Here is a 17,440-nt window from a genome sequence, read left to right on the forward strand (position 1 = left end):
GTGTTTGAACCTTTTGAGGAACAAGCGTTTATAGTGAATTTCATACTAAATTGGCATGTCAGATGCGCCGTAAGGATAAGTGGGGTTGACATGAGTGAGGTGAACTTATGCAGACATGTCGGATGTGTGTGTGTGTGGGACCTCGTGATACTATGATAAGTAAGCCTCATATTCGTTTCTATATATGCTCGATATGTTCGATATTTTTGTGCGCATTGCCCTTTGACCCAGGGCACCCCACGCACAAAGACATCGAATTTGTAGCGCTACAGTTTACAGGGTAGCTTACTGGAAAGTTTATTACAAATAGATGTTTGTTCCCTAAGAGCGTGGATCTTAACCCATTTCCCGGTACAACAAAAAAATGCCCCTTCTCTTTTGAATTTTATTTGATAAGTTTCTCCGAAGAACAGTCTAAAAACCTAAATATTGGTTACTATCAATGAAACTTTTCAGTGCATTCAAATAAAATCAAGATTTAGGATTGAAATTCACCACAGTTTTACGTTCATTTACAGAGTTTGCTTCCTTAAAAATGTGTGTATATCGACCCAATGCCGATCATAAAACTATTATTCGATAGAGATGTTCACACACAAATTGTCAACGAGTGAAAAATACAATAACTTTCACAAGTTATATTTATATATGTAAACGGCAAAGACAAACAATGAAATAGGAATAGATATTTATCAAGTCGATCGTGCTGGTCAGTGGCCAACCACACTTGCTAAGCAATGTGACAGGCGCAGAAGGGGCGTGATTCGTCCGACACTCGATTCGACTGACACTCGTAAGTCATAGCGAAGATATCCTTGATAGCTTGCATAATCCCACATACGAGGGCGACTCGTGTGTCTGTGTATCGCTGTGGTTTTATTACACTCATGAATAAGCGCCAATGTTTGTAGCGTTTACCATATGTGTCGGCATTTTAGCCGCCAACGGATTTCCGTTCCACTTTTGCAAGCAAACACACACATACACTTGGATACACATGCCACTTAAGTAAAAGAGTGAGTGTACAAGGATTTAAGATTCATTTCCATAAGCGAAGGCACTTAGCCTCATGGGGATCAAGCTGGCAGTTCAAACAAGCTCTAAAATTACCATACCATGGTCAGTGTATATGTGTGTATGCTAATATATGCAGTGATTTATGTCTACATATGTATGCGGGGTGTTTGTTTTTATTATTGCAATTATTGCTTTCTGTTGCCATGGCATGCACCGAGTACTGACGTAGTTTGTAACCTCTTTATAGAGTCATTAGCCATGTATCGGCCATATTGCATTACTCAATAAAAATTTTCACACACATGTACACATACATATATATTTACATATATTACTCGTACATATGTAAGTAAACAAATGCACATAAAAACTAGATATGATATGCATACAAGAAATATTAGATTGTGAGTGGATATTTTTGTCGATTTAACTAACGTACCAGTGGTTTGGAGTATCCTGACCACATTTTATACTTGTAGTAATAATCGATCTTTTATTGATCAATTTAGAGATAATATACATTACTTCATCGATTGAAAATTTACACGATGCCTTGGGGTTATTCAATGTGCGGTACTCGAGGTCTATTTGTCCAAGTTTAATTTAATTACGCATTCCTATTTATTCGGCGTTGCGTCATGTGGCAGCAAGCAAGCATTCCATTGGTAATATACTCTTGGCTGTTTGCAACTTATGATTCCCATATCGGAAGGTTAATTTGCTGTTCGCTTTCATTTTCATTTATTTCTGCTCGTACTTCCATAGGCTCACAACGCTTTGCATTCGTTTTGGATATTTCTACTGCTTCTGTTCTGCGCTAACGGAAGTTTATGAAAGCTATTAATAATGCTGTAACTGTTTTGCAACGGAAGTCCAAACAAACACAGAGCACGTCGAAATATGCACTGCTTATGTAACCCAGATTTATGACCCACTAACTTCTCAACAAATATAGAAAGAAATATTGGTGAAGCTGATCTTGAAAGAGGCGAGATGAGTATAAATGTATAGCGATAGTTATTCCACTATTTAAATTATAAAACATTGTGAGAATAAAATCCCTTTTAATATACGGTAAATATTGAATAAGCCATCTCCCATGACCTCCCAAGAACTTAAAACAGACAGTGCAGAATAAAATTGAGCACTTTGCATCCAATAAACTGCCGGTCTCTTAAGTTAAACATAATCAAATTGGAGAGATATGAGAGTAATGGCCTGAGCTCAAGACCACTCTCTATTCGGCATCCTCCAAAATTTTTTTGAAAATGAGCAACGGCAATGGAGGCCCAGTATAAACTTATAATTTCTAAAATTGCAGTTCGATTTTGTTAAAAATTTAATTATATAAACGTTTTAACTTTTTTATATAATAACAGTTAGTGCACCTTATAACTATCAGTATCTAGCACTAAGAGTAGAGCAGCTACAAAAGCTTTAAAGTCTCTCCGAACAAACGCAAAATCAGAATTAGTCTGTACATCATGTACTTGCAGCTCTTGAGGAGAGTAAAATTGTGCATATGTTTGTATGTATGATTTTGCACAGACATGGTTATGGTTCCCAGCTAGGAGGCATTGAGCAAAACACAAAGCATCGTCGTCGTCTGCTTTGCTTGTGACTTATACGAATACACGAATTCCTCGATCACTGTGCATGTGTATGTATGTGTGAGTTATAGATAGTTGCCCATGACACAGACTCGGGAAGCGAAGTACCATTAAAGCACATATTTACTGTCATGTTTGAATTGTGGCCGTGAAGCAGTTACATACTTGTATATGCGCCAGCTGCTTCATGCAACGACAATAACACTAATCTACACAAATATTTCAAGTTGAGAGAGTTTCCGTCTGCTCTATTTGATCAGACGGAGTTAAACTAACTTAACTAAGTATTCATTGAAAATTTCTTACCTAATGTGTGTACTTGTATTGCATTGCAATCGCTATGTAGTTCTTTTAACCCTTTTACTAAACGCTTCGATGTTTTTTTTGGATCAGATAAGCTTATATTAGAACTCCATAAGCAAAATAACAGTTAAATGATAAAATAGTTTACTAAAATTGCAGCACAATTTGTTTATGGACGTTCATAAAATATGTCTACACATGCAGACATCATAAAAACTGGATTTTGTTGACCAGTGTAAGCACACAGCTGCGATTGAGCACGAAAATGGAGAATATAAGAGACGCGCACGGTCGCACGGGTTTCATAATTTTGTAATGTCGTTGTCGAAAAAGTTTATCTTCTTCATTTTGTGCTCACACGCTTCCACTAGTATTCTTTCATCTTTGGTCCTGTATTTCCTTTCCGTTGTCCTGGCGATAGATATGCTCGTCGTTGCGCGAATAAGTCAAGTGAGTCGAGTGAGTTGAGTGCTGTACCGCATCAAGGCCTCAGCTCCGCCTCCTCCCTGCAGCCACAGCAACCAGCCAAAACAACAAATCCTCACCAGGACGGCTTCCGAGCATTCAGTGTCAAAGGAAACCATGCACGGGCAAAGCGAATGGCGCAGAGAAATGGAGCAGTAATAGAGAAAAGTGCTCTAGCTGTTGCAACTAGGGTGATTGCTGCAATATGGTACCGTTAAATACGTAAAATGGAGAAATAGAATTTCTTCTACAGACTTAGACGTCAGCGTGGAGACCATGTCTTCAGTCTCTGTATGTCAGTGTGTGTTTAAGCGCACATTTGCGGTAATAATAACGGTAACCATATTTGCACGTACTCGTGAGTGTGCACGTAGCAGCTTGTTGCAGCACTCTTATTCTCGGCTGTGGCACTAGGTACATGTATATGTATTTATAGACGGAAATGAAATTATGGACAACATTTTGCGCCACATTTTGAAATAAAAATTGCAACGTGTGTGGAATTCTGAATGGCACGACAGCAGTACATGACCGCCCTTCTTTTAAAGGAATTGCAAAAACATGTCGAACATTTGTGAAAATGATGCGCTTATATATGAGCGTATTTCATGCGAAATATATGGGGATAGAAGAGTGGGCAACTTTGAACAATTATAGGAGTACTTTTTTAACTTCCCGCTAAGAAAATTGAAAATTTTCTAAAAATCGGGAAGATATTGGTTTCACCCCATTTTGCAAAAATCGAGTTCTCAACAGATCTCGACGTTTTGAGGGTCGAGGAAGCTTCCCCGAACATTTCTACGATGATGTCCGTATGTCTGTATGTATGTGTGGATGTATGTGTGTGTGTGTGGATGTATGTGACCCTCTTATAACTTTTAAACGGCTCAACCGATTTGAATAAACTAAACGCATTAAAAAGGGTTTCATTGCACTTGAATTTCGTGTGAGTTTGGACCCAATCGGACCAGTAGATTTTGAGAAATCTCAAAAATAAAATTTTTGAAAAAATCGTTTTTTTCGAATTGCTTCCAAACAACTTGACCGATCGACACCAAAAACTAATCAGTTCTAAACCTTGAAGAAACACATCGTTTGCCGCAAACCGGGTCGAAATCGGTTGATTTACTTGCTAGATATCGAAAACGAAAAATTTCGAAGAGCTCAAAAGCAGTGAAAAAAGCGAAATTTGAACGTTAGCGTATGAAATTAGAGGGAAGTTGCAGGGATGGCCCTTGAGGCCAACCGTTTTCCACATTTTTTTTAAAGTGTTTCTTGACTTTCCGACCGATTTATGCTTTCAACCACCTCACAGAATAATGTACATGTAAAAGCAGTCAATAAAAAATAAATATGGGCTGAATCCGAGAGAAGCCGAGCCTTTATCTCCTTGCTCATTAACGAACTGATGGATGGAATCAAATCACGTCATTTGCCAAGCAGGGTTAATAAATTAATACCTGGACGCAACAAGAGTACATGATCTATTTTTTACGAGAGAGTACGTTTAAAGTTAATATTTTTGCACCTAAGAAAACTATTATCGTATCGAGTACACTGAATTGCAATGAGCGTTCGTGGACCAAACATACATCAAAAGAGCCGCTTATCAGCTCGCAGTGCAGTACTAACTGCTGATAAGCCTCCACCTGCCGCAAAGAAGGCATATTCTCACTTACAGTTATATAAGTGTAAAAACAAAGGTATTCGTTTCATCAACAATGTTAAGTATAACGACAATTACAACAGCAACTATAGTGTTATCATCATAAACGACATGTCCTGATTGAATTGCAAAATCATATTTTGCTTTTTGCGCGCTTTCATTTGCATATGTATGCATTTGCTCGCTTGACAATTGCCCAGAGGACTCTTCTGCACCCACCACCGATCCTTCTACCACACAATATGTGTTCACTTTCCGGAAGTTTACTCCATCATTTTCCTGACTGCGGAACAGCAAGTTTTTCTTTGCATTTGACAGTCGTTGGAATACTTATACGTGCACACAAACTCTATATCTATTATATAATATAGTATATGTATGTATGTATGTGTAAAACTGAAAATTATTGTCAAAATAAATTGTTTATTAGTAGACAAGTTCTCTCTCAAACAATTACTTTGTTGTTGTGGACACACGAACAGCACACTTTTACAAGCCTCCTCAAATTTTAATACCTGCAACCTTGTAATTAGCTCGCACACACTTGTTATTATTCTAAAAGGCAAAATATGTAAAATATATGCTCAGACGATTATAAAAAAGACGCTGATAATAGTTTAAGATTCGATTAAGAAGAGTCTTATATATTTATAGTTGCTGGTGTTTTTGGAGTTTATTCAAAAATTTAGTTTACCAAACGACAACGAGAGGCTGGTAAAAACTTATCTAATTGCAGTGCTTGAAAAGTTATATCGCAAATTTCATTTTACACAACAAAAGGGATGTTCATGTCTTCATGCACAAATAAAAACATACTTAAAATATATAATATATATGTATACATACACCACGCTGCTCTGCGAGTTTATTGTTCAAATAAATCACATTTTCGTAAAATATTCAACGCAGCACCAAAGTTTATTACAAACCCGATTTGAATATCGTCAGTTTGAGTGTCATTTGAATCACTATGAAAATCAGGAAACTCAGCGCCGACGTATTGAAGTTGATCAACTGTGAAATTATACTAACTGTCGTCAGCAGGAAAAACACAACAACAGTGCACAGCGCGAATCCGAGTAATGTCAAAAGACATCAAACTCAATGCCATGCTCCATGCACTCCCTTCTATAGTTATCTAGCGGACAAGATGGCGAAATTAAGAGTGGAGAAAAGAGAGGCGCACAAATCCTGCGAGGCGTAAAACTGATTTAAAATTTTGTGAATTTGAAGTGGTGGCTGTAAATAATTTTCATTATTTTATATTCGTCGTTTCGGGAAAGCAAACTTCGCTATGCGTTTATTGAATAAGATCTTCTACTTTTATGTATGTACGAGTATATGAAAGCATTTATGTGCATATACCAGTTATGGACCAAACCTGGGCTGCAAACAGAATACTTTATTTTTAGGTTTGAAAATCTTCTCAATAAAATCGATCGCAGTTCGAAGTCGTCTTACAACTTATGGGGACCCTTTAACCTATCTCTTGAAACAGCGTAGCATTTTGAAACGATTTATCATCATTTACACCACCATTTCAATTTATATTGTATACGGGTATGTGTGTTGCATTATACAAGTATCTCGAACGGCGGAATCACTGCTCAAGCCGCAAAAATAAAAGGAAAATTTAATTCCATAACGGAACAGAAAATTCCGTAGTTAATGAAATATTAAACAGAAATCCAACTAGACAAGTCCGACAGGCGAGCGTTTGATCCACCGCTAACGGACAGGAAAACTGCAACCAAACGCAAAGTGAATTACATTAGTTAGAGGCAAAAGTGACCGGAGACCTTGTAGTCCACTGGACTGACACAACTCATACATATATTCGAATTTCCACGACTAGTCGTTTTGACACCGATGACATTCTCGACAACACTTATACCTGTTTATACATACTAGTACAAAAGCAGGCGTGTTTGCACAATTTACTCCAACTTGTTTGCTGAGACAAATGTCATGCACTGCTAAGCAAAATTTGTGAAACTTTTGCAGAGAAGAGCAAACAGTGGTAAAACATCTTAAACTAATTGATTTAACAAAGCTTTAGTTATTAAGATAATTTCACTTCATGTGAGGGTTGAAGAACTTTCCCAACAGAAACAAATAAACTTTCACCGAATACTTTGCTAGAGAAAAGCGAAACTGGACCTTTTCTTGTAGGACTGTGAGTGGAAAACACAAACTCAACTCTGAAATTGAAATATCTGAAGGGAAGATGTATAAAAGAGGGGAATGAATATTTCAGTTATTAACTTACAGCGTGCTTCCTTGCTAAGATAACTTTACAACAACAATTTCCACGAAATTTCCATCATGAATATTGAATTCATCAAACATACCTAGAAAAAAAGGAAATAAAAATATAAAATGAGTTTAAAGAACATTACTTGATACTTAAAACTTTAAGAAATGACATGGTATGACACACACACGTACATATATACATATGTATATCGAAATCAAATAATGAAAAGCCCAAGCAGCAGTCTGGGACCAGAATTGCGCTGACTTTATAGGTAAAAAATTAAATAAAAACAAGTAAGGAAGGACTAAGTTCGGGTGTAATCGAACATTTTATACTGATTGAAATAACGGAAATCATTATGTAGTATGTGTTTGGGTAATTTGTGGACCAATTTTTCGAATTTTCGGCATTAAAATATAGTAAATCAAGCATTATATGTTCAGTTAATTTGCTACGATACCTAAGAAATGGACCATTATAAACGGTATAAAGCAATGGGTGATAGGGGTAGTATTGACTTGATTTTATCTACTATTTTTGGCATTACTACATATTATTTACAGAAATAGACGTTCTCTGTGTTTCATTAAGGTACCTCACGTACTATCACCAATATATAAGGAGTAAAGTCAACCAGATGTTTGGAAATCCTAATATTTGTTATATGGGCCTGGGGCAACTCTTCACCCGATTTAATAAACTTTAGGCTCACAGATGCAACGTTATTAGAAAAAGACGTCCGCTCAATTTCATTGAGATAACTCACATATTGGCCGATATATGCGATATAAAGTCAGCCGGAAGTTCGAAAAACTTTCAATTAGGTATGTCGGGGCTAAGAGAAGTATTTACTCGATTCAATCCATATTTGACATACAGACATATTATTATCAGAAAAAGGTTCTCTCCAAATTCCAATTATATATATCATACACTGAACAATAATTTCGTTAAAAATTCAAATTCATGGGGTTTGAACAGTTATGTCTTAATTTTGACAATTTTTAGACGTGAGATGACATATCTTATAGGCACTAGACAAAGTTTTATTTCAATATATTCATTAGTGCTTACTGGAAAGTCAAAAAATCAGATGGAACATAAATTTATATTATACGGGAAGTAGGCGTGGTTGTAATCCTAGCTCGCCCATTTTTGCACTGTAACATAGACATTGCATGGCATAGGCATCGGATCACCCGATTTCACCCATTTTTATAAGCTGCTAAAAAGATTTGTCCTGAGTAAATTTGCTTATTATAGCTTTAGTGGGCGAGTCCACGGCCACTTTTTAAACTACAGATGCCCCTCTCTAATGCAATTCGTTGTACCAAATAACAGTATTGTATCTTACAGTGTAGCTAAGTAATGGTAATTTATTGGTTTTCGATTATTAGCGTTTTGTGGGCGGGGCTGGGGTCCGATCTACAATACCAACCTTCTTACGATGTCAAGAAACATCTGTAGTTTCATTAAGATATCTCAGTTACAGCTTGAACAGACGGACGGACGCAAACGCCTATGGCTTAAATTAGTCTATAATACTCGAATCGGTTAGCTGACACTATAAGAAAATATATAATGCTTACAAATATAAAAATATGAAGACAAAATATAAGTATAAGAGGTGAGAGTAATGAGCAACTGTTCCTCAAAAAGTATTCAGCGACGATCCGAAAATCCAACAATTAGTGGTCGTGCACTATGCACCTTAAACACTTTCTAACTAGATACGAATTTGTGGTTATTCCCCAGTTGGCTTTAAATATACCAACAACTTACCTGTTTAAAATGAGCAAGCAAGTTTCATAAAATATTTCAGAACACAATAAATGATTCATGTATTGGTTTCATTTTAAAAGCAAATTCTCTGAAACAAAGAAACTACCGAACTGTGCGTTTGCAATAAATGGAGCACATCTGCACCCACGCCACCATAAAATATGATTACTATTAAAACGCCTACACAAGAAGAGATCACCGGCGAGAAAGAGCCACCAAATTTTCCGTTTATTTCAGCCAAAAAACTGGCCACAAGAGAAATAATGCAGAGCTACTGAAATAGGCAACAACAGATAAGAGATAAAAAGAGATGTCTACAAGTTTGAGAGATGGCAGCTGCGAAGAAATCATTTGAATTGTTATATGGCGAGCGCGAAATTCGCCTATCTTAACACAAGTCATCTCAGTAGTGAGATAAGCATACCTGTATGCATATATGGATGTGTGCAGGTGGGTAAGTGCTTGTAAATACGTTTGCAGTAGCTATGTTGTCAGTAATTAATTTCGTCGTGAACATGCTTGTAAATGAGCTACCGGCATTTGCCGACGGCTTTTTGTAACGATGGTAAATAAAGGGTGTTGTAATAGCAGTGCTTCCGTTTTATTGTATTTATGTACATATGTATAATATTGTTTACTCTTAATGGAAACTCCCTTCCCTGAGTGTAATTAGAGACAAAATATAGTAGTCTTGAAAAATCATATGGCTTTTCTCTTGAAATCTTGTACGACTAAAGTCACCCAAAGTACATGTTTTTGATCTTCGGTGTTTTGAGTTGAATAACTGGGATTTATATTTATTAAATTCTATATTCTAATGTTCAATAACTAAGCACGATATCTTTCTAAAGTTTCTATGTTGTCAACTGGCAACTGAATATCTCAGTTTTCGGAACGCCCTCTTCACTCCCGGTACTTCTCGGTTTACTTTCAAATCGAAGATATTTAAGCGTTTTAGCATGATGAAATATTCAAATTTCTTATTGTCACACTCTTTATAAATGGAGACACAGGCACACGTACTCATGTATGTAAATATGTACACACAGCTACGTATGTGATCAGCCATGTACTTACTTTCAATTTCTAAGTATTTCTCTTTTTGAACGAGTTTAAAAGGCAGAAATGTAGAAATGGCAAAGACAAGTGAAACAATGGGAACTAATGGAAGCACACCCACACGCATGAACTCATGTACGATATATGCCCATCTACATGAAGCCTCCTACTGCGGTAAGCAGATATCGGTATGTGGGAGTGTGTAGAAATCACGGCGGACCGCAACATGCCGCCGACAAAAAGTCTACGATGCTAAGCCGATAAATTATGTGCAAAGCAAAAACAACAAAAGCAAGAGCAAAGCAGACAGAAATGGAGAAAAAGAAATCTGCAAGATGTTAAGTGATGTTAAAAGTTGCCAATTGAGTCAAAATGTTTACACCAACACATTAGATGTAGACAAGGGAAAATAAATAAATGAAGTGACAGCAAACCGTATTTAATTGTCAAAAAACAAAAGAGAACACGACGCCAATGACACAAATGACAAAAATTAAATACATTTATAAATACAGGCAGACATATGTATATTTAAATTTAAAGAAACATAAATAAAACAGCTCGCACATTTGGCCTGATGACACTAATTATATGAGACCAGTTCACTTACACAATTACATAGGATAATCGGAGAAGTTTTGAATTAAGCCTCGAAACAAAAGGCAAAGTTTTCAATTGTGAAGAATTCCACTTAGTACTCAAGGCGCACACCTTGCATGAAATTGTGAAAAAGTTTTGTTTTTTGGATATTCCGATAACATACTAAAATTTTCGACGAGTATTTCAAATACTTTTTAAATTACAGCATTCTTAAATGTAACCGCTCAGCTCAATCAGTTTATCTACGGACCCGTTTTTTTCAAAACTACAGTTTTCCAATTGGCTACAGTTGGAACTCGAAGAAAATTCATCCCATATCTTTGTTTTTTTTTTTACTTATCTTCTATATCTTTCCCTTTATAAGGAACGCCCAGTTTTCCGATTGTATGAAAAATGTAATTTTCACAGCCCAAAATTAATCAAATTTTTGAGCAGAAATTAAATTTTTTTAAATCCGCCATTTTACTAAATATCTTATTTTAACAATCGAGGGTATAGGCAATATCTTACAGATTTATAATTTTTTTTTCATTAATTATTTATAAAAATACCCTCAAAATTTAGAACATTGCACGCGGGAGTTGTTTTTTAGATGATAGTATTCTTTTCCAAGTTCATAAAAATCGTAAAAGGTATTCCAGCCAAAGCATTTTCATAATCTTCAACCAAATAACTTTCAAAATAACCGAATACTTCTCAAATTATTTGCTCGCCATAACCCAAGAAAGACAACATGCCAATTCAGCTAACCAAATTGACTCGATGTTCGCAACATTGTAACGTCTACCTAAAGCAGCAGCGTTGTTCGTTGAATAAATCACGTGAATTCGGAAATTGGCTGAGTTTGCGCTGAAATGCGAAAACAAATCATGACCAGACGACTAATTTATTTGGTTTTTAATAATTTCATTTCAGCAACTCAATGTCAACTACAATTGAAGCTTGAGGGGAGTGGAATCTGTCTAGCCGCAATCTCGAATTACCTCTTTAGCTATTAATTTCTTTACATTTGCTTGCACATATGTATGTATGTACGTATGGGTGTATTTATGAATGTTTTTTTTGTGAACTGCGCACGCACTGCACACACGTTATTGAACACAGTACACATGCAAGTTTACACACACATTCATGCATACACATATTTGTGGCAATATGATGAATATGTGAGATTGCTGCAGTTGTTGTCAATTGTCAATAACACGCATTGAATTAATTAAAATGTTTATTAGCGAAGTTATATGACTGACTGGCTTTGAACATTTGTGGCTATCATGTATGGTACACATGGGTGTGTCCATGAAAAAAGTTGATGAAGCCATCCGTTGAATGGATTTGACGGTTTTTGAAGCATTTTTTGTGATCTAAATTTGGAAAATCGCACAGGCGTACTGGGTGAAAATCACCAATATGTACTTATACATTTGTATAGCTTATCTTCTTTTTCAATATTTACCTCTCTCATCATTTGCTTGTAACTTTAGACTCGACTCTGCCATGTTTTCCCATGTTCCATGCCATATCTTTACCACTTCGGAAACGTTTAATTAACTGCCACAATTAGTTGTTGCTGTACGCTGTGTTTGTGGTAAAATTGCAAGACTGCACAACACTAACAAATTTAATTTCTCAATGGCAAAAATACATATGAATGAAAATACATATTATATTTGTACATATACGAGTACATCCCTGAAACTGAAATGGAACCGGCGCTAAAAAGAGTAGACTTTTACCTATTACGAAACCAGTCAGTTAGGTAATTCTAGTTGACTTCAGCGATTTTAATGTAAATTAATGACAATATTTTGTTCAATTTCTAAAATTGTCAAACTCAGACTTTAAGTGGAGTCAAGCCCCCGCCTAAAATGTCAAAAACATATAATTTGGTTAAGCGTAAGCATTTGGTTGTTATTCTGCTTCAAAATCGAGTTCACTAAAATTATTATATAATCCATATGTGTATGTATTTCGTATGTTTCCTCAACTCATCGTTAGCTTTCACCCAAAATCACTCATACGCACTGTGTGCCGTGGATAATTTAGGAATTTGTTAGAGTTATCAAGCTCATTAATGCGATGCAATATCAACTGAAATCGGCTGCAACGCCAATGAACTTCGATGAAATGTTTCAAATGTACTTTCGCTCATACTCGTTAGACAGGATTCTGCCTTAAGTGTACGCTTTATCCAATATGGGTGGCACTACCGGTCTGCAGACATGCATTTGGGGCACTGCGCCTACAAGCAAGCGCGAATGTGTGGACTTATATATCAGAGGTGCGTACAGCTGTAAATTCGCGCACATATCAGACGCACAAAATCAAGTTTACGCTTGCACAAACATACATACCATATATTAAATATACTTGTCTCACCTTGTTCCGCTCCGCCAGATATTTTCGCTATTTCCATTCATGGAATTTCGACGTTAAATAACAATCAACCAGACGTTAAGTGATTCTTTCTTTTGTTGTTTTGCCGCTTTATTTGCTTTATTGCTCGAAATATTTATTTTCTATAAATAAATAATGTGTTTGGTTGTTGTTGTATACTTCACTTTCATGTAATTTCGCTCTCGCACCTGCTGCCTTCAAACGCGGCTTTATTAGCTGCCACACTGCTTCACCGCCAGACTGGTTGATTGTTTGACTGGTCGACCGTCTGGCGGTCGCACTAGCTGGCTAAGCAACGCAATAAATTTACTCACAGAATCAATAAATGGCCTTAAGTTGCGCATAGTGACATGGCACTCATCCATAGGTTATTGGTTCTTCGCGGTTCAACGCTCATGTCTTCACGACGCAAAAGTCCAAGCACCACATCGATCCGAAAAGAAAAGAATAGCAAACAACAACAAACTAGAATTTACACCTCATTTATCATTGTCATTAAGCGAAGTGCGAATAACGGTTGCGTATGAGTGACAAATACAAACTGACTGGCTACAACAATGTTTATTGTCTTATTGCCCCAAGGCAATAAAGCCAAATCCTAAGATAAGGTGTACAAAAAGCGTCGGGATATTCACTTACTTCTCCTACTCGTACAAACGAAAGTGAATTTATTTATTTTTTCTTACACTCTAAATAGCCGTTATCTTTGCCAATAATTTCTAGACAACCACTTGGTCTTGCTTGGGTGTTTGCGCCACTGTTGGACATGTGTCGGAGGACTTTTGTAAAAATAACAAAAGAAACAATCGCCGATTTGTTAAATCACTTTCGTCAATTTGTTGTTGTAATTGTTGGCTTCAGTCAGTGCTATTGCCCAACAGCAGACAGCCACTATTCATCAGTCAATTGGGTAAGCCTCAGTCGATTAGTCAACTTGCGGTAGAACCTTATGTAAGTGTAAGAGTAAGTGTGTGTGTTTTTATTGGTTATTTCAATTCGAACATGTATGTGTGTTCGTAATTGGGTCGCTTGAAAGGTCATGGAACCATTTTTTCACATTCACTCATTCGCTGTTTGCGCTTAATGGCTTGTATCTTGTACAAACAGTTTAAAAAGGTTATTTGTTCATTCAACCAACTTTTCGTGTCTCGATTATTCTTCGAGCTGACTTTGGTCGAGTTTGTCTGTAGCGGCTTTACTGATTTCTTGTTGACATTGAATTTGAGTTGTATAGCGAATAACAGTATAAATTAGGTGAAATATTTGGAATTTTATGAAGCAGGACAAATAATATTCAATTACGATTTTTGATTGATCAACTTTGGAAATATCGGCGGGTCCATTGAGGATACAACCTGTTATTAACACCGCAGAAGCTAACAATGTATATTTCAGTTTAAGAAACTTTAAAGCTTTTAATGTCACAAATGATAATATTTTTCAATATTCCACTGACCAGACTTTAATTAACACGAGGTGTGTTCAAAGAAAAAGGTGAATTTTGATTTTTCGCGGGCTGTATTTATTCGACTATCGATATTTTGTTTTTGTTATAATCGAACACATACCTATGTTTATCATGTGCTTGCATTAGGAGCCAATTTCGATTAGTAGTTTGTTTTTCACAACAGAAAAGGTTAGTCACGTGTTTGTGTGCTCGTCAATTTTTGACTTTTGAAATAAATGGATCAAAAAATATGTATTGAATTTTGCATTAAAAATGGAATAAAGTGCTCCGAGGCACTTGAAATGTTGACTGCGGCATTCGGTGAATTCATTTTGTCTTTGCAGAAGGCCGAGAAGATGTTATTAACGATGAGCAAACTGGAGGTGCGACCACGTCATCAAGCGAAGAAAAATCGATGTGAAAAAAACTGTTCTTGAAAATCGTCGCATCACTATTAGGGAAGTTGCAGAGGATGTTGGCGTATCAATCAGCTCAAACCATTCAAACCACCAAATTTGGCTCCCTGCGACTTTTTCCTATTTCCAAAACTAAAGAAACCAATTAAAGGAAAGCATTTTGTCACAATTGATAAGATCACGTCAGAATCGAAATAAAAGCTGATGGCCATACCGAAAAGCGCATTTCCGAATTGCTTCGAGGATTGAAAAAAGCGTTGGCACAAGTGTTTTATATTCGAGGGAGATAACTTTGAAAGGGACAAAATAGATATCAATGAATAAATGAGTACTTTTCAAAAAATTTCAAAATTCACCTTTTCCTTTGAACACACCTCGTATGTGCTTAAAGAATGAGAAAATTGATAACTGAAAAACTTGTGAAAGCACCGCATCGATATTACAACATTTTTATCTCGCTTTGGCATATCACCCTCAAATCTGGGGGCAATCAAAAACGTCAAACAACAAAGCGATAACATTGCCCCAAAATAGTTATATTATGTATATATGTATATATGTATGTAAGAATGTATATGTGTGTTACATTTGGGCAGGTATCTCTGTTTTATTGCCTATACAAAAGCAAATATTGTATATAAATATGTGCAGATATGCTAAAAACTGAGTGACTTTTTGAATGACAAACTGTACGGCGGAATTTCGAGAGATTGATTGACTGATTTATAACACAAATATTTAAAGAAAATAGCTGCAGAAAAGTAAATTACCAAGTTTTAAGAGCCTTTTCCTTTCAAATAGAGTTTTTACAAGTTTTTTCCCAAAAATGGAGATCTAGTGGATGCGCTAACTATAAACATTTATTTACTTGATTCAGTTTTAAAAACGTGAGATGTACGCGGCTAAAAATTGCCGACAATAATTTATAGCATCTGGTATATAAAACAGTCTCTGGTATGTATGTATTGTGTACTACAATCTATTATATATAAGAAAATATATATATTTTGAATCCCCACGAATAGCCAAATATATTTTAAAAAACGAATATGTGTACATGTATATACATTTGTAGGTTGAAAAATAAATGAGTTTTCCGCAGCGAAGAATAGAAATATTTAAAAATGTCTACAACACGAACAAAAAAAAACATTTATTGTAGAAAAACAATGCGAGCAAAGTAAAAATTGAACAATAAAGTCAAGTAAATATCAGCAGAGTAAACACAGCTAAAAACCTAAAAATTTGTCTGGATTGCAGCCGAGAAATGCTTAACGTAAATATAATTTTTTTGTATGTGAAAATAGCGAAAGCGAAAATTTTATTTGTTAAAAAGTATGTATTGTCAGAAGCTAAAATATGTGGGACGAGAACTTGGAAACCAAAAACTTTGTCGATGTAAGGAGTAAAACTTAAAGAAATATTTCTGCGATGTAAGACTCGATAATAATTTTGGTCCGCCGCAATAACATTATACAGTTACATACCCGCAATCCACAATACATTACATATTTATATAGTGTCTTGAAATGCTCAGATTCACTTGAAAAGTTCAATGTTAATGGAGCACGTATTCGTACAACTATAATAAAACTGTTAAGTTTTTAATTACATATTATTTAGCATCTATTTATAGCAGGCGCACATACATACATATATTAATTGAGCTATACGAAAAAAGAGAATAAAGTAAACAAACGAGGTATGCCAACACACACACTTGCCTGATTGAATATACCCTGCATTGAAATATCAATTTTTGCAGGAAAAGCTCTAGTTTAGAACCAAAAATACCTGCATGAGTGCGAGCTAGTCTAGAAGTAATACTAGATTTTTCGATTTCATTGTAATGCAGGAAATATGGTAATATAGCCAACAATTTGTATACCCTGAACAGGATGTATTAAGTTTGCTACGCACTTTGTAACATCCAGAAGGAAACGTCGGACACCCTGAGCTAAAACGACTTAGCCATGTCCGTCTGTCAGTATATACTCGAACTAGTCGGACCACTATATCATATAGCCGCCATACAAACTGACAGATCAAAAACAAGTTCTTGAATGGAAAATTTTTTTCTTATCTTTGCAACCAAAGTTAACATTTTCCATTGTATTTTTTATTGATGTTTCTAATTGAACTATGTTTCTTTGTTTTTTTTTTTTGAATTGGTATGAGACATGAGAACTATCGCTCCAACTAGTTGGCTTGTGACTAGTTGATTTCACTGCTGGGTACTTATGTACTCCTGTTGTGTTATGTTAATAGCATAAATTATATATTATATAATAATTTCACTGACATCAACCGGTAAATCTTATCTCAGTCTCTTATCTAACTCTCCAGTGGCTGTTGAAGTTAAAATGTACACATTTATATTTAAATTGGCATTTCCTCGTTGAGACATTTTACATACATACG

At 35.8% G+C, this 17,440-nt stretch overlaps 1 protein-coding gene across 14 annotated transcripts in view; it reads right to left on the bottom strand.

The window, feature by feature from the left end:
- Positions 1-17,440, bottom strand: part of Pka-R2 (cAMP-dependent protein kinase type II regulatory subunit) — a 75,294-nt gene that overhangs the window by 50,494 nt on the left and 7,360 nt on the right. Inside the window, exon 1 of one of the 14 annotated variants that reach the window (XM_070108768.1) lies at positions 7,331-7,397. The exons of the other annotated variants lie outside the window; for them this stretch is intronic. The gene's annotated coding sequence lies outside the window, so the exon portion shown is untranslated. Of the gene's footprint in view, positions 1-7,330; positions 7,398-17,440 lie in introns of those variants that run through there. 14 annotated transcript variants of the gene reach the window in all.

The sequence above is a fragment of the Bactrocera oleae genome, chromosome 4 (assembly GCF_042242935.1).
Source record: "Bactrocera oleae isolate idBacOlea1 chromosome 4, idBacOlea1, whole genome shotgun sequence".
NCBI lineage: Eukaryota > Metazoa > Arthropoda > Insecta > Diptera > Tephritidae > Bactrocera > Bactrocera oleae.